The following is a 17,838-nucleotide window of genomic DNA, read 5'->3' as shown; positions in this document are numbered from 1 at the left end:
CAATGATGGTCGAGGTGTTATAGGCAACATTCCTGTAATAAATCTGAATGAAATAAAATAATACTTTGTAATTGTACTGACTTTCACTGACAGTGGTTCCTAATATTGTGTCCCCGTCTTTGACTTACCTGTGACAACAGAATAACCTGAGGAAGACGTGAACATGAAGTGGAGAACTTTCTGTTGAGCTTCACTCATCACACAGAGGTGGTCAGCTGCTGTGTAAAAATGGACTTTTTGGACAAGCAGTTTGTTTTTGTAGAGGAACCGAAAGCAGCTTTCAGGCACCAGCTTTTCTAAAATTGGTCGAGTCTCGCCGTCGGCTCGAGCTCTGTTTGTTTTCCGAGCTCAGAGTCTGTTCAGCAGCAAGCGCTGAGGGTTGCTGTAACAGCAGATGTGTTTTGCGTCAGCACAGAGTTTTTTATGGCTTCTGGACCTCAGACGTTCATTCGCTCGGGCCTCTCTGCACCTGATGGTGAAACACAAAGCTGCTGGGAGCTCTCGTGTGAGCCTCCGGCCCACGCTGGAGACATCAGCTGTAGTAAACAGACATGTTGTGTTTATGTCTGATGACAGATCAGATTTGTTCTCCTCTTTGTTACATCGTGGCGTGCTGGGATTCGAGGCAGCAGACTGAGGGACCAGGCACTGTTGCATTATGGGAATGTTACATAACAGCAGCAGGACTGCGGCTGACTCATGGATTTATGGGCTGCGGATCTCTCCTTAAACAATTTGGGGATCCGACACAGATCTGGAAAATGAACGAGAGAGGGGAGATGAAAACATAAAGAGTGAATGAATGAGTGAGCAGTCAGCTGAAGGACTGCTTGCTTTTTTCAGCACAAACATGTGTGTTTATTCTCGCAAAGGTTATTAAACGAGACCTTTATGGCCTTTCCTTATGTTCTGTTATATGTAGACTATTACATTAATGGAGCCTGATATCAAAACATAGCTGAAGTTTCAAGCAATTAGGTCACTGCATACACAAATAATCCCTGAGAGCCAAACCCAGGCTGCAGCCTGCTTTAAACATTCACTTTAACATCCCTGATATGGGGATCTCAGGTAACCAGTTTCTGTCTCTGAGCAGATGTGGACTGGGTGGCAAAGAGGAAACTGTACAGTTTTTTAAAACCACCTAATGCGAACCAGCGAGTATCCAAAAAGTAAAAATGTTGCAAGAAGCTTGATTACAGGTTATTAGTTTGATTATACGTAGTTATTAAAGGTTTATCTTGCTGCCAGAATCAGTTTAAAGATCAGTTATAAGACTGTCCTGTGTTGGATGGGGCCCTCATCTTTTTAATGGGCTTTGGTTGTTTTTATCTTCTTTATTTGAACAGATACGAGCATTCAGAAACTCTTGAGTGGTCATTCCCAGCTTCTTCAGTTTATTATCAGCACTGTTGATGTGCAGGGAATGGTTGTCCGTCTTATCCAATGGGACACTCTGGCAGCCTGGCCTGGATGTACCCTCCTGCCTTTCGCCCTATGCTAGCTAGGATTGGCTCCATCCATGATCAGGTCAAACACATCTTTAAGCTCAGTTTTGAAACTCACTACAACCCATGGACTCGCGGTGGTCCAGTACGTATTTGGGTGCTAGTTGGGCTGAGTCATATTTTAGAGAGGACACTGAGCTTAGAATCAGGACTTGTTCAGAGTGAGTAAACAAAACCAAAGAGCAGCATAATGATGACTTCTATTGAGAACAACTTCAGCCTCATCCTCCATCTTTGCTGTGCTAATGTGTTTATATTAGCCAAACCATACCTAGCTACCAGGTATGGTAGCTAGATATGTTACTCGTATTTAGATCTTCATCTTGGTTTGTGTTCAAATTTCTAGCAGAGCTGTATGGTTCGCTTCTTTAGAAAGGCTTCGGACTGTCATACTATCATCTTTAGATGGAAGCTAGCTGGCTAAAGTCTTGCTAGCTTCTGACTCAACTAAATACTGTAAAATCATTATTTCACAGATACCAGTGTGTTAAACTTCATTGTAACAGCTGGGAGAACAGCTACACTGATAATTTTATTGGAAATGAAAGAATATGGGACACTTTTAACTCCTAACATTTGGGTCTCAGAATTGCTAATGACACGAGCACAGCCAGGGATCAACGCTGGGCAAAGTGATTGGCGATAGCTCACCAATCAATTTCTGTAATTTCCCCACTGATGCATTAAGTTAATAGAGAGACAGATATAAATTCAATCCGCCGAGTTGTACGTTCATGTTGGACCTGCTCATATAACCAACTCTTGCAACACAGATGTGTCTGGGTGTGCACAGGCACACAAGCTAATACCCAGATTTCCACAGGCTTTGAAGTTAGAGAGAGAGAGAGAGAGAGTGTGTGTGTGTGTGTGTGTGTGTGTGTGTGTGTGTGTGTGTGTGTGTGTGTGTGTGTGTGGCAGCTACGCTGATCCACCACAATCATCACGAAATGAAAGAAAATAGGAGGAGGACATTTCTAAGTGTGACTGTGAAAACTCAGCTTTGTGTGGGGAGGGGATGGAGGAGAGTGGAGGAGACAGGTTTGATATAACACAACTATAGGTCTACGTCACACAAATGCAGGCAAATGTCTCGACTGTGTTCAGTAACTACTGAAGCTAAATCGTTGTTTGTCAACATGCAAATGTTTCTTCATCCTGGAAGTGAGAAATAAACTCCCAGCCTGCCTGCGTCTCTGTCAACAGTGTGTTTTTTTTTTTCAAATGCACATTTGGGCCACACATTGCAGTTTACGGAGGGCGGATGGTGTTACCGTGACGGTGAGCTCCTCCGCCGCCTGGTGGCAACGCTCCTCTGCGATGTGACACGGGGGTGAAGGGACCAGAGGAATATGAAGCAAACTGCATGAAAAAGATCTTTATTTGTTTATTTGGTGGATAACTGTAAAATCCAAGTAAATAAAAGGTTTTCCATAATGCGTTGAATTTGAATAAAAACACAGGCAGTGTGTGTGCGTGTGCGTGCGTGTAAGGACAGCGGGTTGGTCGGTTCATCCTGTCTGATCGCCGTCAGTTTGTGCTGATGTGAGAGCACAGAGGAGCTCAGAGGGGAGAGGCATCTGTTGTCAGGAGGAATATTTGGTTTGATTCATAGCAACGCCTCAAAGTGTGGGACAGAGAGCAGGAGCAACATCTGGGAGAGCGAGAGGAGCAGAATCCTCAGCTTCAGGCCGCTTGGCAGCGACGCGCTCGCACACGCCTTTCCCCCAAAAAACAGAGAGGAGAGGGAGAGAGGTTACTGGAGTGCAGAGGAGATTCAGACAGGAGGAGGAAGAGGAGGGTGAGCGGTGCAGCTATTTCCTGCACATGATGATGTTTCTGATCCGGCCCAAACACAAGCGTGTTTCTGAAGAAGGCTGGAAAAATTAAGGGAACTTTAACAAAGGACGAAAGGATCGGAAAAGAAGTTTGGATGTTTAGATTCTTGTCCAAAATGTTTCATGAAATAAAAAAAACAAACAATTTTTTAAATGAAGGATCAAAAGTGCCAAAATCTACCCAACAACAAACAGGCGGTCAGTGAAAAACATCAACAGAGAGCAAATAAATCAATTATTACATTAATGTAGAAGATGATTTTAAAAATGTGATTTGAATTTGCCTCATTTCTGCTTTGGAGACAAATAAGAAGGACGTCGCTGAAGGTACTTTTTATAACCTCTGTGTTTGAAAAATAAACAGCAGATGAGACATTATTATTATTATTATTATTATTATTATTATTATTATTATTATATTCACAAGATTGTCACTGGTAGTCTTAAGAGTTTGAAAAATGAAGACAAAGTTTGTGAGGGTGCTTCACTTTTCAACCAATAGGCTTCTTCAGTTCTTCAGGGTCACGTGACAAGTCTAATGATCAACAGTGGGTGAACGAGCTGAAGAAGCCTCTTGAATGAGACGTGAAACATCCTCACAAATGTAAAAACAAAAAAAAAAATGCTTTTTTTTTTGTTTTTACATTTCAACTTTTCAAGCTCTTAAGATCAGTTTTTACAAATAAAAAAAATGTTTGCTAGTCAGGAAAGTCATTAAGCACACATCCTTATTTACAGTGGAGGCCTGCAAAGGCAACGCCTCTTCAGGAGATGGAGGGAGCGCTAATTTATGCAGCATGGGTTTAACTGTACGACTGCTGGTTGGTTGAAAACAACAAATTGGCTGCTGAAAGTAAAACTGCGGAAAGAAAGTAAATAAATGGGGAACTGATAGTCAGATAAATGATTACAGAAGAAAACTGAAACTGAAATATTTCATAAATAAACAAACAAAGAACAACAGTAATATCTCAGTTTGCTTGCTTTAAAAATTAGATCTTAAAACTGAGACGATGATGCGGTTTGAGTCATTCCTCGTCTGAACACAAGAGGGCGCTGTTTACCCATCAAAGCATGGTCTGCATTCATTTCATGCAATTCTTTTAAAATCGCTTCTTATTCTATCAGATGGAACTGCTGAAAAGAGTCAAATGAGGCTGGTTCCTGAGAAAAGATCATATTTTATTAAATATAAATGTCTTTGATGATTTGCGTGAGTTTTCATCACGCAAATCATCACGCTTGTGCTGATGTCAGCACAAGCAGAGCTAACCACATGTTCATTCATTTGTTTCGTCAGTTTTGCTAATTTTTCACCTTCAAGATTCGGAGCTAACAACAAAAACTAAATAAAAGAAATGAAAGCAATAAATAAAAGACCAGCATCAGCTGTTAATCAAATCTATTTAAGCCCAGAATTTTCCGGATCGACAGATGTTTTGATGTCACTGCCAGAATACCAGCCAATGAGAGCGCTCTGAATGACCCCGTGCTGCAGGATGCTTCGTGACGCCAAAAGTTGACGTGGAATAAATTATTTTTCCACATGCTGTGATGTCTCATTGAAATAAATGAAAAGATAAAATATTTTGCGTCTGTTATGCTTTTCTCCAGATATTTCACAAGCTTTTCTCTGCAGTTTGGTCATTTGAATTACAAATACTAATGCGGTATTTATTATACAGAATCTCTTTACAGCAACTGTTATGTCAAGGTCATTTTATTATAAGATAAGGACTGTGCAATATTAAGGGTCAGATAACCACACTGGCTACTGTGGAGAGGAAGAAGTGCCTTTTGAGAGGAAGAGATCTTGAGCAGAACTAACCTCAGGAAGGGCGACAATCTGCCAGGTGAGGGGAAAGATTAACTGAGCTCCTCACCCTTTCTCTAACGAACTCATTTGTGGCGCTCATAACCACAATCTCATCCTCCCCACAGCTGGAGGTCATAGCTGAGGGTAGGAACACAGAGCAGACTGGGGCTGCAGACGCTGCACACATCTATCAGTCTGCTGCTCCCTTCTTCCCTGACTTTCAAGTACCCATGGTACTTGAAATCCTCCACTTGGGGCACCAAGTCACTCTGACCCTGGTGTGCCAATTTCACCTTTTTCCCCACTGACTTCAAGATGGCTCACCCCAGCCTCATCACACTTGTGATGAAGGTTAAGGCTTTAACTGACTGATCTGTGCTCCTGGCTTTATGTGGGAGGGTATTTCCAGAAAGGAATGCTTGTTCATCTAGAGATCAGCCGTTTCAGAGTAGAGCTCGGTCGTTCAGGCTTCTGACTAGGATGCCTGCTGGACACTTGCTAGGTTACATTTTTACAGGTGTGTCCAACCAGGAGAAGCCCCTCAGGCAGACCTAGGGCACACTAGAGAGATTTTACCTCCGACTGGCTTAGAAACACTTCAGTGTCCTGTCAGAGGAGCTGATGAGGTAGCAGAGGAGAGAGAAGTCTGGACATGAGCACTCAGACTGCTGAAGAAAATGGATTTTCCACATGTCACGTCTACCTGACACTGCTTTAACAGGACAGCTCATTTTGTAAAATCTTCCAAAGAATAATCACATAGGCACAGCACTTTTCCCTCCCAGGTTTTCCCCTTTTCATTTTATTTCTGCTGGAGGTTCCAAGTACACAGCTACGTCTGCCTTGTATTCACTGAAACCTGGGACTGAGGAAATTGTGGATTTATTGGTCAGGATTCCTCTTTGTGTTGTCCTTGCAGTGTCTCACTATTGTCCTCACAGCTGTATCATCACACATGTGTGTGTGTATTTATGCACTTTGTTGTCAGTGTCCCAGTCTGGCCCTCAGACTTTTACTGCCTCACATTACCACCTATTTACAGCCCTGTGGCCCTGCTGCTGTGGAAATGTGATCTAATTAATCGCACATCACACTGATCTAATGTTGGATGCCTGTGTGTGTGTGTGTGTGTGTGTGTGTGTGTGTGTGTGGGAGCTGCACCTGCTGGATAATCTGAGAGACTGTCCTATAGCTCATGTTTATGACCCAGCAAGTCGAGTTCATCGTCACAAATGAATAAAATCAGAATAATTGTATCTGTGCTGATGTCTGTAAGTCTGCTGTGCTGCACATGCACCTGTATAATACTTGCAAATTACCCTTAAGTCTTGTTCTTAAAGGTACTTTTTGTAACTACCCTCTGAAGTACTAGGATCAAAGTGTTTATCCAGCAGGGGGCAGTGTGGCGGCGTTAGAACTTTTGATAATTAAATTAAAGTGCTGCCATTTCCTCAGGAGGCTTTCATTCTGCCAGGTTGGCACTGTAAATAACAAAAAGGTTACCAAAGGTTTTTATTGAAGTGACCTTTTCTCTAATAATTGCTCATAATATTTTATAAACTAAACTGACTGTTAAAGGCACGATTTCCTCGTAACAGTTAAGTAACAGGTTAATTCAATAGAGTCTGTAGGAACATTTCAAAGGGCTGTGGCATTAATAAGGAAAAACTTATCTTTTATTTAGGCTCTTACGCACAAAATTAAAAGATCAAGAGAGCAAACATCTCTTCTCACTATAGACACTGTCCCGAACTCTGAGAACTTACTCTATTCGATGTCTCCAATAAACGTCAGAAGATAAAATCCCAACAACAGGAAAAAATCCCCTCTTAAAGGTTATGTACCCACGGGAATTATAATTGAAGCTGCGATTGTTGCAGTTGTTTTCCATGCATTCAAATAGAAGACGTGAGGAGGCCATACTTGATAGTCTGTTCCTAAAATCATAAAACATGTTGGGGTGTCTTTTCTTTACCTTGAGCTTATTCTTCTCTGCGTCTCTTTTAGTCTCAGAGTCTTTTCATCGTGCTGCGTTTAAAGTCAATTTTAAAGCTGCTCCTTCAGAAGAAAAGTCAACTTTTCACCTCTTCCTGTCACGGCCTGGGGGATCAGCGAGACGCTGATCGGCCTTTTTCTTTCTTTTCTCTCTCTCTCCTCCTCTCTGTCGCCAGGGCGGAACTCATTGTGGGTTCACGCCCTCGGCCCACGCCCACGGAAAAGAACACACCTGATGCCCATCAAGGTGAACGGCATTTAAGCCAGGAGGTGACTGCTGGTCTTCGCTGGATCGTTGTCTACCAAGCACCCCCCTGGATAACCTTTCCCGTGTGAATCTGTGTGTCAAGTGTGAAGAAAGGAACTGCAGTCGTGTATGTGGAGAATTGGAGAGCGAGTGATTCCCCCCTTGGATTTCTCTGGAGCCCCGTCCCTCACATTGTTGTATATAGCACTGCCCGGCACTCTCTGTATATACACCTGGTGAACTCTGTAAATAAATCCTTGTGTTCAGCTGATTCAGGAGTCCCGTATTTGAGTCCCCTGCATTGAACCTTAACACTTCCACAAGGATTTTTGAAATAGCAGCTGCACAGGGAGCGTCTCGAGTGTGACTGTCGCAGCTTTGTCTCGGTGTAAATGTTCACTCTCACCATGATTCACAGCTCCTGTGACCTGAGGGAAAGGGTGCGTCTGACTATGCTCAGATCTTGTAAAATGACCCAGTAACAGTTGATAATGTGAAAGACGGATCTCTGCTGCAGAAACCTGATAAGACAGCAGCCATATGTCAACACTAACCTCCGTGTGTGGAGACGGCAGATACAGCTTTGGACACTTGAAACACTCGCTCCAAACTTTACTCACAAACTGTAACCATCAATAAACTCTGAACTACATATAACATCTCACTTTTTTGCAGCCTAGAGGTAAAAAACATCAATAAACATTTGTGTGTGTGTGTGTGTGTGTGTGTGTGTGTGTGTGTGTGTGTGTGTGTCAATAACAAAAAGGCAAAAAATAATTTTAAAATTAAAAATGAATAAATTGAAAATAATAAAAACACAACCAGTAAATGCTAATCATACCAATCCTGACATATGCTTGTTGTTCATATTATCATATTAGATAAAATGTTACCCAACACCACGGGGCACATTACTATACTGACTTTTAAAAATACATGAATCCACCTTGGAGGTGAATAAACCTGCAGTTCCTCTAATGTCCAGCAGAGGCTCCAGCAGTGAACCTGATTAGCCAAATCAGGGCTCGACTGTCTGCTATCTGCCTGCTGTAGGCTTCACCTTAATCACAGTGTTGGAGCTTTGGAGCATTTTTGTTTGTCTGACAAACAATATGTCTGCGTGATCTAGACTGTATCCAGCAACATCCGGTAGCACAAAACCGTCTTTTATTATTATTATTATTTTATTCTGTTTCCAGTTTCTTTTAGATTCAGTTAGATTCCAGATTTTTCTTTTCAGTTTAGGATTGATTGAAAATGTTTGAGTTAATTAGTAATGATTAAGTCATGATTATTATTATATAAAGGGCTTTGTTAGGAGTAAGGTTTAAAAGAAATCAGAATAGGTATTAAAATGCATACAGAAAACTGACTCAGACGTTCAAAATCTAATGAAAAAAACATAATAAAGTCTGACTGTGTCGATCAAACTGACAAAAACCAAAAACATTTCCTCTGTTTTACTTTGTTTCGTCACAAAATTCTTCCAAAAACTACTTTTTTAGTTTTATTTCAGTCAAATAAAATGTTCTATGTTCAATTCAAATTCAAATTCAAATTTGCAGCGAAATGCTTACACAACTGCTCGTGACCTAAAGAAAAAAAAAAGGCTATGAATAAGGTAAATATGAAAATTAAAAAGGGTAAATTTAACTAGGAAAGAATAAAATAAAATATAAAAATTAAAGTTGAAAATAAAATAACTGTACAACAAAATACACAATACACAAATACACAGTATCGAAATATATAAGAATGTATGAAGAAATATAAATATATATACACAATAACAGCAGCTGTACAAGTATTAAATGGAAATGAAGAAATATAATGTCCAGTGTCCACATTTGTGTCTTGTGCAGTGCGAATATGCTTAAAGTGATTTAGTGATGAAGTGATTCGATTAGATGACCACGCATCTAATCGAATTAGTGTAAACAAAGTCCAGAAAGTCCAGTGTGTGTGTAAGAACTGTATGTGTGGGTCAGTGCTGTGTGGTGGTGTGATTGAGAGACCGTATCACCTGCGGGAAGAAGCTCCTCCTCAGTCTCTCTGTGTTGGTCTTCAGGGAGCGGAATCGCTTTCCTGACCTCAGCAGAGAGAACAGTCTGTTGTTGGGATGGCTGAGGTCCTTCACCATCTTCCTGGCCTTGGTCCAGCACCGCCTGCTGTAGATTGAGTGCAGGTCAGGGAGCTCGGAGCGGATGGTGCGCTCAGCTGACCGCACAACCCTCTGTAGAGCTCGTCTGTCCTGCATGGTGCTGTTCCCGAACCAGGTTGAGATGAGTGAACATTAGCATATTAACTTTGCCTACACACACACACACACACACACACACACACACACACACACACACACACACACACACACACACACACACACACACGTTCAAGGGCACAAAATTACACAGACACTGAAGTAACTGCATATTTCACATATGTGAAACATGCTGTCACACACCTGCTGCCATAAAACTGTTTCACTCACACTGACTCACACACACACACACACACACACACACACACACACACACACACACACACACACACACACACACACACACACACACACACACAGTGTCCTATGGATCTCTCATATAGAACATTCTCACTCTTTGTTCCAGTCCAAATAAATCCTTCACACACAAACACACAGAAATACACATGAAGCAGCGATTCAGAGCATGATGTCATCTTTCTATTTCAGAAAACCACCTGTGGTGAAGTCACCCTCCCACCACACACACACACACACACACACACACACACACACACACACACACACACACACACACACACACACGTTAATATATAATATATATTTTCACAGAGAATCATCAGGAATCTTTTCAGCGCCGCACTGATACACTGATCGGCTGTAATGTCGTCTGACATTTGCTGGGCTCGTATTTACATTCAGTAAGTTATTTTTTAGTGGGTTTTTTTTTTTACTTCAACTGGAGTCATTTTGTTGTGTTATATTCAGGTTTGACTTCACGTTTTATAGAATGTTATTCAGTAATTTTATTGGTCTATTTTAATTAATTCATATTTCATTCAATTGTTTTTGCTTGAATAATTTTACTTCATGTCAGGAAAATTGTAAAAAGAATTTCATTTGTGAAGTCGCTTTATTCTGAACATGTAAAAAAAAACCACAACAACAACAACAACAAAAAAAATAAAAGTATTTAATTTCACAACTACTCATCATTTTCCTTCCTGTTTATGCCCTATCCTATTATAAGTCCTCCCTCACTGTTTAGTACATGTTTTATAACCTCAGTAACATAGACATATTTACAGATATTTATACAGCAGGTAAAATTAGTATCCAACACGTCATCAACTTTCTAATACAACATATTTATAAATGTGCTGCTGACATGAAATTCTCACCAGATGTTGATAAAGACTCATCCGATCTGCTCATGCAAAGAAATCAAACCATAGATGTCCATCAATTCAGTCATGTGTAATAATGAGAAATGACACGGGGGCAAAGTATTGAACACATGAAGAAAGGGAGGTAGCAGCATATCAGCTGGTTCAGTCCTAAAGCCTGCCTCCTCCTCACACTGCTTCAGGTCCTCACTCAGTCTGTTTCACTCCACAAACAGAGAAGCAAAATCAGTGAATTTTAGAATTTTTGATTTTAAGATTAAAACATTTATTTGATCTCTGACTGGAGAATTATGCACGTCTGTGTTTCTCGTTTTGGCTGCTATAATAGAGGAAATTTCAAATTACGACGATAAATAAACCATCTTAATAATTTCAAACATCTAATATATTTAATCACATATTGGCCATCAACTGCGTGTCATCGCTCCCACTCTCTCTGTCCCTTCCTGTCATTCAGCTGTCTGATAAAAAGTCAATAAATATTAATGTTAGGTTGAATGGTTTTAAGTTTCCTGCATAAGCATCATCACTGTTTGTTGCTGTTATTTCATTTCTGTGCATTGCTTATGGTGACATTCACACTCACAGAGACTATATCAGTGTAATGCAATGCAAATAAGTTTCTGTTTGCCATCTGTGCCCCACTTTATTTAAATCCTCTCTTTTTCCTCTCTGGATATCCTCTCACACCGACCTCAGCAATAAATGCTTCTTTGTGCTGCCAGTATTTCTCTCAATGATGATCTGAAAAAAGAATTTCACCACACAAAATCTGCTTTAAAAATAAGATAATTTGAGCAAAGTTAACTAAACTATTCATGCAGAATAATAAATGTGGATAATATTACACGGGTAAAGTGCTTGACATCCCCCCCCCCCCGGGCTGCTGGTCCAGTATCAAATCAGCAGGTTCACAGGCCAGGCTCATTTACATTTTGCAAGGACAGCTCCTTATTGAAGCTGCCACAAGGGCCTTTATTCATACTTTAAACCCGCGAAGAGAGAGCAGCTCCTTCACCCTTAAATCATCCTGAACCCGCTCCCATTAGGCTGCAGCAGAATACACAGAGACACTTTTGCATAATTTATGTTCAGCAGTCAGGACAGAGAGAAAGTCCTGACCAAAAAACAACTTAAATGACATTACAGCAGCTAAATAAATAGATCTGACACACAGCAATAATTTTACAAAGACTGAACGTGAACGATTGTTTCAATTCACAGTTGAGTCTGTTGTGTAACGTTTGGAGTCTTTTCTTCGGAGTAACAGGACAAAACAAAAACTCGGTACACCAGGAGGGCCGATCGCTCCTGAATGAGTGACAGCTTTTCTGTTTTGGTGCCCCTGCAGGCGGGCTAACATACTGTACATTACACTTTGTTCACAGAGTATTTGCTGACATAAAAGGCACCAACGCAAACTTCCAACTGCATCATTTATCATATCATTTATTCGTACCCTGTAAAACAGGGCCGTCAAACTTAAATGAGCTGTGGGCCACTGCTGGCAGTGTCATCCCACTGAAGGGCCACCTTAGTGTTCAAGTAGTCCCCAAAAACCCAAACAAACAAGAAAACACCCACAAATATTTTAGAAAATGTTTTAGTCGTTTTGTTAGTTTTCAAATATTGTATAACAAGACAAAACTGCAAATTGTTAACTAACTGAAGCCTTTCATTGATCTAACAAAAAAACACACTGATCGTCTCTTGCTGCCTGGACACGCGGCAGCACGTCTGACATCCTTAAATTTGTATTTAACAAAATCAAAATGCCGACATCAGTGTTCACATTAGTGTTTGACTCTCTCACTCAGCTGTCACAGCCAATCCCTCCACATGTTTGTACTCTCTGCTCATATTTCTTTCACATTAAATCATTTTTTGATTTTTAAAGAACAAATCCTCCCTAATAAAAAAAAGTCTCTGCAAGAGCCAAACTGCATTATATGTCTTCACGTCAATATAGCAAGTAGGAGTGATGTAGGCCGCAAGTGGTCCCCGGGCCACGAGTTTGAGTGTAGTACTGGCAAGAAATGAAGCTGAAACTAAAAATATCTGACAATCCCAGCTTTGATGTGGGCGTGCTGGGCTAAAGGTATGATTAGATTTACTCACACATCTGAGCATTTTGTCATTTTGACTTTCTTTCTCCATCAGGTCAGTGTGGTTTCCCAGGAGACGTGTTTAAATGTTATTGGATGTGCTGGTCTGTCGTTTTACTTTTGGTATTTTTTGCTTAGTTGTTGAGACTTTGTTGTCTTCTGTATGTGTGTGCAAACTTTTTTACATACACTGAGTTTGAACATCTTGCTCTGCTTCCAAAGCTATTACCAAAATGACAGGCTTTCTTAAATGAGTAATTCAGAAATGTAATGCATTATTTAGAAAAAGTAAAGATTTAACTGAAGTGTCCTCCAGAAGTGTTAGAAAAACCTTGAAGATGTCTAGAAACTAGTCAGATACCCAAACCACCTTAGGTAACTCCTTTTGATCTGGAGAAATGGATGGCAGTATGTGAGTTAAGGTGGAATCTAGACACCAGAGTTTAAAGGTCATTTCCACAGCAGTGAACTTCAGTCACTACTCACAGCTGGTGGTCAAATGTTACGACAGTAATTTACTGCAAAACCTAAAAGAAAAATCCACCTAAATGCTGCGAGAACATTTTGCCAAATGTCTGCTATCCACCAGTCTGCAGGTCACTGATGAAACCCACTGCATTGGCGTGGAGTTAAAATTGCAGGATGGACTTGCTGCAGTTATTCGCCTCACCAGTACTGCAGCTTGTCTTATATCCACTGGGTCACTCTCCCTTTACGATGTTGCAATCATCACTGAGAGGGTCTGCAGCCTGGTGCTTTGCCCACGTGATTCACTGTGAGGTCATTAATCATGGCAAATTACATTTAACCAATAAACTCCACAGCAGTCTCTCTTTTTTGGAACCAGTGTACCAAAGGAAAATTTATTACAATCAAAATAGTTTTAGACTGAATAACAATCGAACACTATTTTGGGGCATTCTGGCCATACTTTGCTCCTTGAGGCAATAAAGTGATAAAATAAGAACAAATCCTCAGTACAAAATAAGCGAGCAGTTAGAAGTGAGTCAGCAGAGTCAGCTCGTCTTACAGTTTTCACCGTGACGCCTGGAGTGAGCCATCAGCAGCACCCAGACACCATTTACCTACATGACTGGTAAACTGAGCAGGTGGACTTGAAGGTTCTCTGATCTGAAGCCTTGTTGACAAACCACACACTGAGTAACTGGAATAAAACAGTTTTGCTAATAATATCTCAGTGTGCTCGTATGTGTATGAGCCATAAAGAGAGAAAGCTCCTCTGACATAAACCAGTCCCTCTTGCTTCTTCATGATGAGACGTGTTTGAAAAATTAATTTAAAGGTGTCATTTTCATCTTTGTCATCAAGTTAAAGTTCTTACTGGCTGCTTCATGCACTCTGCATCTGTCACACTCAGTGCTATCAGAGACACACATGGCAGGCTCACTCATACGCTGTACACACCCCTCCTAAAACCCTCACGCCCTGTAAATCTGAATGACTTTTAACCTGCAGCCCCCTGCAGTCACACAGTCACTACTTTGTCATCCTAATGGGTCACCAGTATATCAGCATGACATTCCCTGAAATGGGCCATCAGCACGAAGCCATGCGCTGAGTGGACAGCAATGCATGTCATCATCATTACTGCTAACACTCTTAATATGTCCAACAAGCCCTCAGAGGTAATGAAGTGACCGTTTATAAAAGAGTAATATGTAGCTGAGTAAATGACAGATATGATTTTATTAGTTGGAAGAGATAAAATGACTTCTTACGGTTTAAAAATGGTTAATGGTTTTAAACACAAGCAGCTTATTCAGGGTCCCGGTTGCCAAAAGCCTGACATGTGTGGAGGACGGTGCTCCAGAATTGGCTCGGCCATATTTGAGCTGCTTCTTTCGGTCATCTTGCAACTAAAGCTGGCCTGAGCACTTTTAAGTGAGGCAGATTTCTACATGCTGATCAGCTCAGGTCTGAGGTTAGGGTCCAGATTTGGTGCCACAGCACAGCTGAAGTCATGATGCTTGACTCATATTACTCCTGCTTTTTAAGCCTGGAATTTAACCTTGTGAGGTCCGAGTCGGCATTGGTATTGACCTTAATCCTAACTTATCAGAATATGAACATGAACTTCTCCAAGGTCCTGGAAATCAGGGGATAAAGAAAGTAGTTGTAACAGAAACACATGAAAAAATATTAACGTTGTTTTATGTATTTATTTAATTTCATTTTATTTTTTGCCAGTCTTCAGAATTAAGGGGCAGGGCTTCATAGCAGCAGCTGTGGCTCTCACTGATGATGACTGAGACCTCAGAGGGTTAAAAGCAGCCCCAAAAACTAGGGCAGAGGTGAAGATGTAGATAACCGGGTTGTCGACCTGTAATTAACCTGCAGGCAGCGTAAAGATAAACTTCTCTGTCTGAAAAGTGAAGCCCAGAAGCACAAGAAGTCATTTACCTGGATTCTCCTTATTATCCACCAAGGGGCGATAACTGCGATTCTGCATTTTAGAAAGCAGTATTTTGTAGGAAATGCTGTGTAAACATGCAACTGACCTGAAAAACCAAATCCAACCAAATAACGCTCAGAGCCCATTCTGCTGGAGGGTCTTCCTGTTCAAAGGGAGGTTTTCCTTCCCACTGTGGCCAAAGTGCTTTTAGGGAGTCATCTGATTGTTGGGTTTTCTTTCTTAAATCAATATAATGCATCTTGATTTGACTTCATATTGATTATATTGAGGTCCTATATAAATACAACTGAATTAAGTTGAATTCTAATCTGTTTATCAGCCACCATTAAACAACAACAGAACAAGGTCACATTAAGGAAGAAGGACCAAAGACTACTACAGCTGTCACGATGTATATAGCACGACTCCAAAAATACACAACGATGTGCTCCACCACCAACTGTGTCAGATAAAGTCAGGATGTCTCCCACAATAAGGAAGCAGTATCAACAAATAACTGCACTGCTTCAGCAAAAACAACAAACAACTTTTCCACCTTAGTCGAGTCACTGTTCAAGAACCTTAATTAAAATCAGTGGAATCAAAGGTCAAGGTCAAGGTCAGATTTATTTATATAGCACATTTCCAACAGCCGATGCTGCACAAAGTGCTTAACAATAACAATAAAATTAAAAACTACAGTGTAATACAATAATAACAATAGAAACAATAAAATAGAAGAATTGAAACAATACTAACTAATTCAGATAAATCCAAAATGCTTGGGTCATAATGTGTTAAAAGCCAGAGCGTAAAAGTGTGTCTTTAGTAAAGATTTAAATTGCTCAAGAGTTTGAGCAGATCTAATATTAAAGGGGAGACTATTCCAAAGTCTGGGACCTGCCACAGAAAAGGATCTATCACCACGAGATTTGAGGTTAGTCCGTGGAATGGACAACAATAGTTTTGAACTAGATCTCGTGGGTTTTCCTGGAGCATAGGCAGAGAGGAGCTCTGACAAGTAGGGGGGGGCTCGGGCGTTGAGTGACTTAAAAACAAAAAGTAAGAGTTTAAATTGGATCCTGTAGGGGACAGGGAGCCAGTGTAAAGAGGCTAAAATTGGGGTTATATGCTCTCTCCGTTTGGTACCGGTTAGCAGGTTGTATTGGCTGCTCTGTGCGGCAGCGACTGCAGCTGCGTGTCTCTACATGTGACTCAGAGGAGGCGACGAAAGGCAGAAGGTGGAGCTGCTGCTTTAAATATTTCAACACATACGTTTATGACCTAAACACACATACGCAACATGCCTTACAGATGTAATCACACACACTCTGCAAACTCATGCACACGTAACATACTGGAGACTTACTCTAAACTTTAAACCAAGCTTAACCTTAAATTAACTTCACCGTAACGCGTAACCTTATCTCAAACCTGATGAAACCAGTGACCACAAAACTTTAGGCAGAGTCATGCTGTTTGGAAAAGCCTTTGTTTTACGTAACAGATGAAATCTTTATTTAATCTCACACACTTTCATGTGAGAGCGCCCAGTTTGACACCACAAATCAATACGTTTGACCTCTGCTGGTCTCTAACTCATGTTTGTAAAACTTACTCAGTGAAAGTAGTGTAAGGGAGAGGTATCAAACATATGGCCCTGGGGCCAAAAGTGGCCCGCCAAATGGTCCACTCTGACCCACTGGATGGCTTTAGAAAGTGAACTGATTAACTACTTAAACAGTTCAATGAAACTTACTGCTGTTCATTTTGTGGTGATGCCTCATTTCACAGATGTGAACATGGATGGAAAATGAATCTCGACTGAGACCAGTTTGAATGATAAAGATGTTCAGCTGAGAAAAGAAAAACTCTATATTTGAATGTTTTGTACGTTTCCACTGTGATCTGTAAATTGTAATGCACAATGACAGAATATGTTGGGGAAAAGTGAAACATGTCTTTAAACTTATCTCAGGTTTGTAAATGGATCACTCGTTTAAGAAGGATTAACAGCTTCTGCTGTCTGAAAATTTTACCGGACTCGAGATTTCAACTTATAAAATCTTTGCTAAACACGAAAAACACTCTGCCTGTCACTGTTCGGTGTGTAGTGGGGATTTAACTCCCCAAATTTACGTTTGGTGGCATAAATGTGTTTGATCATGTTAAGGTAAGTGATGAAAACTCCTTTTATGTTCTGCAGGAAGAGAAAGGAGAATGCAGTTACAGCAGGTGTCGTGAGATATGTGGGTAAAGGAAACTGTTCCACTGTTGCACAGTGTGAACATGTACTCTGATGCACATGCAGACCCTCTCAGCAGGGCTCTGCCGGCTGCTGTTTCTCTAAGCAGCCTCGACGTCAGCTCCACGCTCGCTGCAGGACGTCCCGCACCATCTGCTGTTTGACTTGGCCCAATCTTTGACACGTGGAAATCTGTGCCGGTCACTGATACTGAATGGTGGGATGGTATCAGGGTGAGGTAATATGCTGCATCCATGACACCTGAGGCT

General features: G+C 41.0%; 1 long non-coding RNA gene across 1 annotated transcript; it reads right to left on the bottom strand.

The window, feature by feature from the left end:
• Window positions 1-2,868: 2,868 nt before the first annotated feature.
• On the bottom strand, window positions 2,869-10,894 carry LOC145419632 (uncharacterized). Its single transcript, XR_013900940.1, has 3 exons — window positions 10,801-10,894; window positions 9,425-9,662; window positions 2,869-3,225 (listed from the first exon to the last, which is right to left on the bottom strand). It is a non-coding gene; the product is annotated as an uncharacterized LOC145419632 (long non-coding RNA).
• Window positions 10,895-17,838: the final 6,944 nt, after the last annotated feature.

This window comes from Astatotilapia calliptera, chromosome 13 (genome assembly GCF_964374335.1).
Source record: "Astatotilapia calliptera chromosome 13, fAstCal68.1, whole genome shotgun sequence".
In the NCBI taxonomy this organism is placed as follows: domain Eukaryota; kingdom Metazoa; phylum Chordata; class Actinopteri; order Cichliformes; family Cichlidae; genus Astatotilapia; species Astatotilapia calliptera.
The sequence above is the reverse complement of the archived record's forward strand: the minus strand, read 5'-3'. Positions and strand labels throughout refer to the sequence as shown.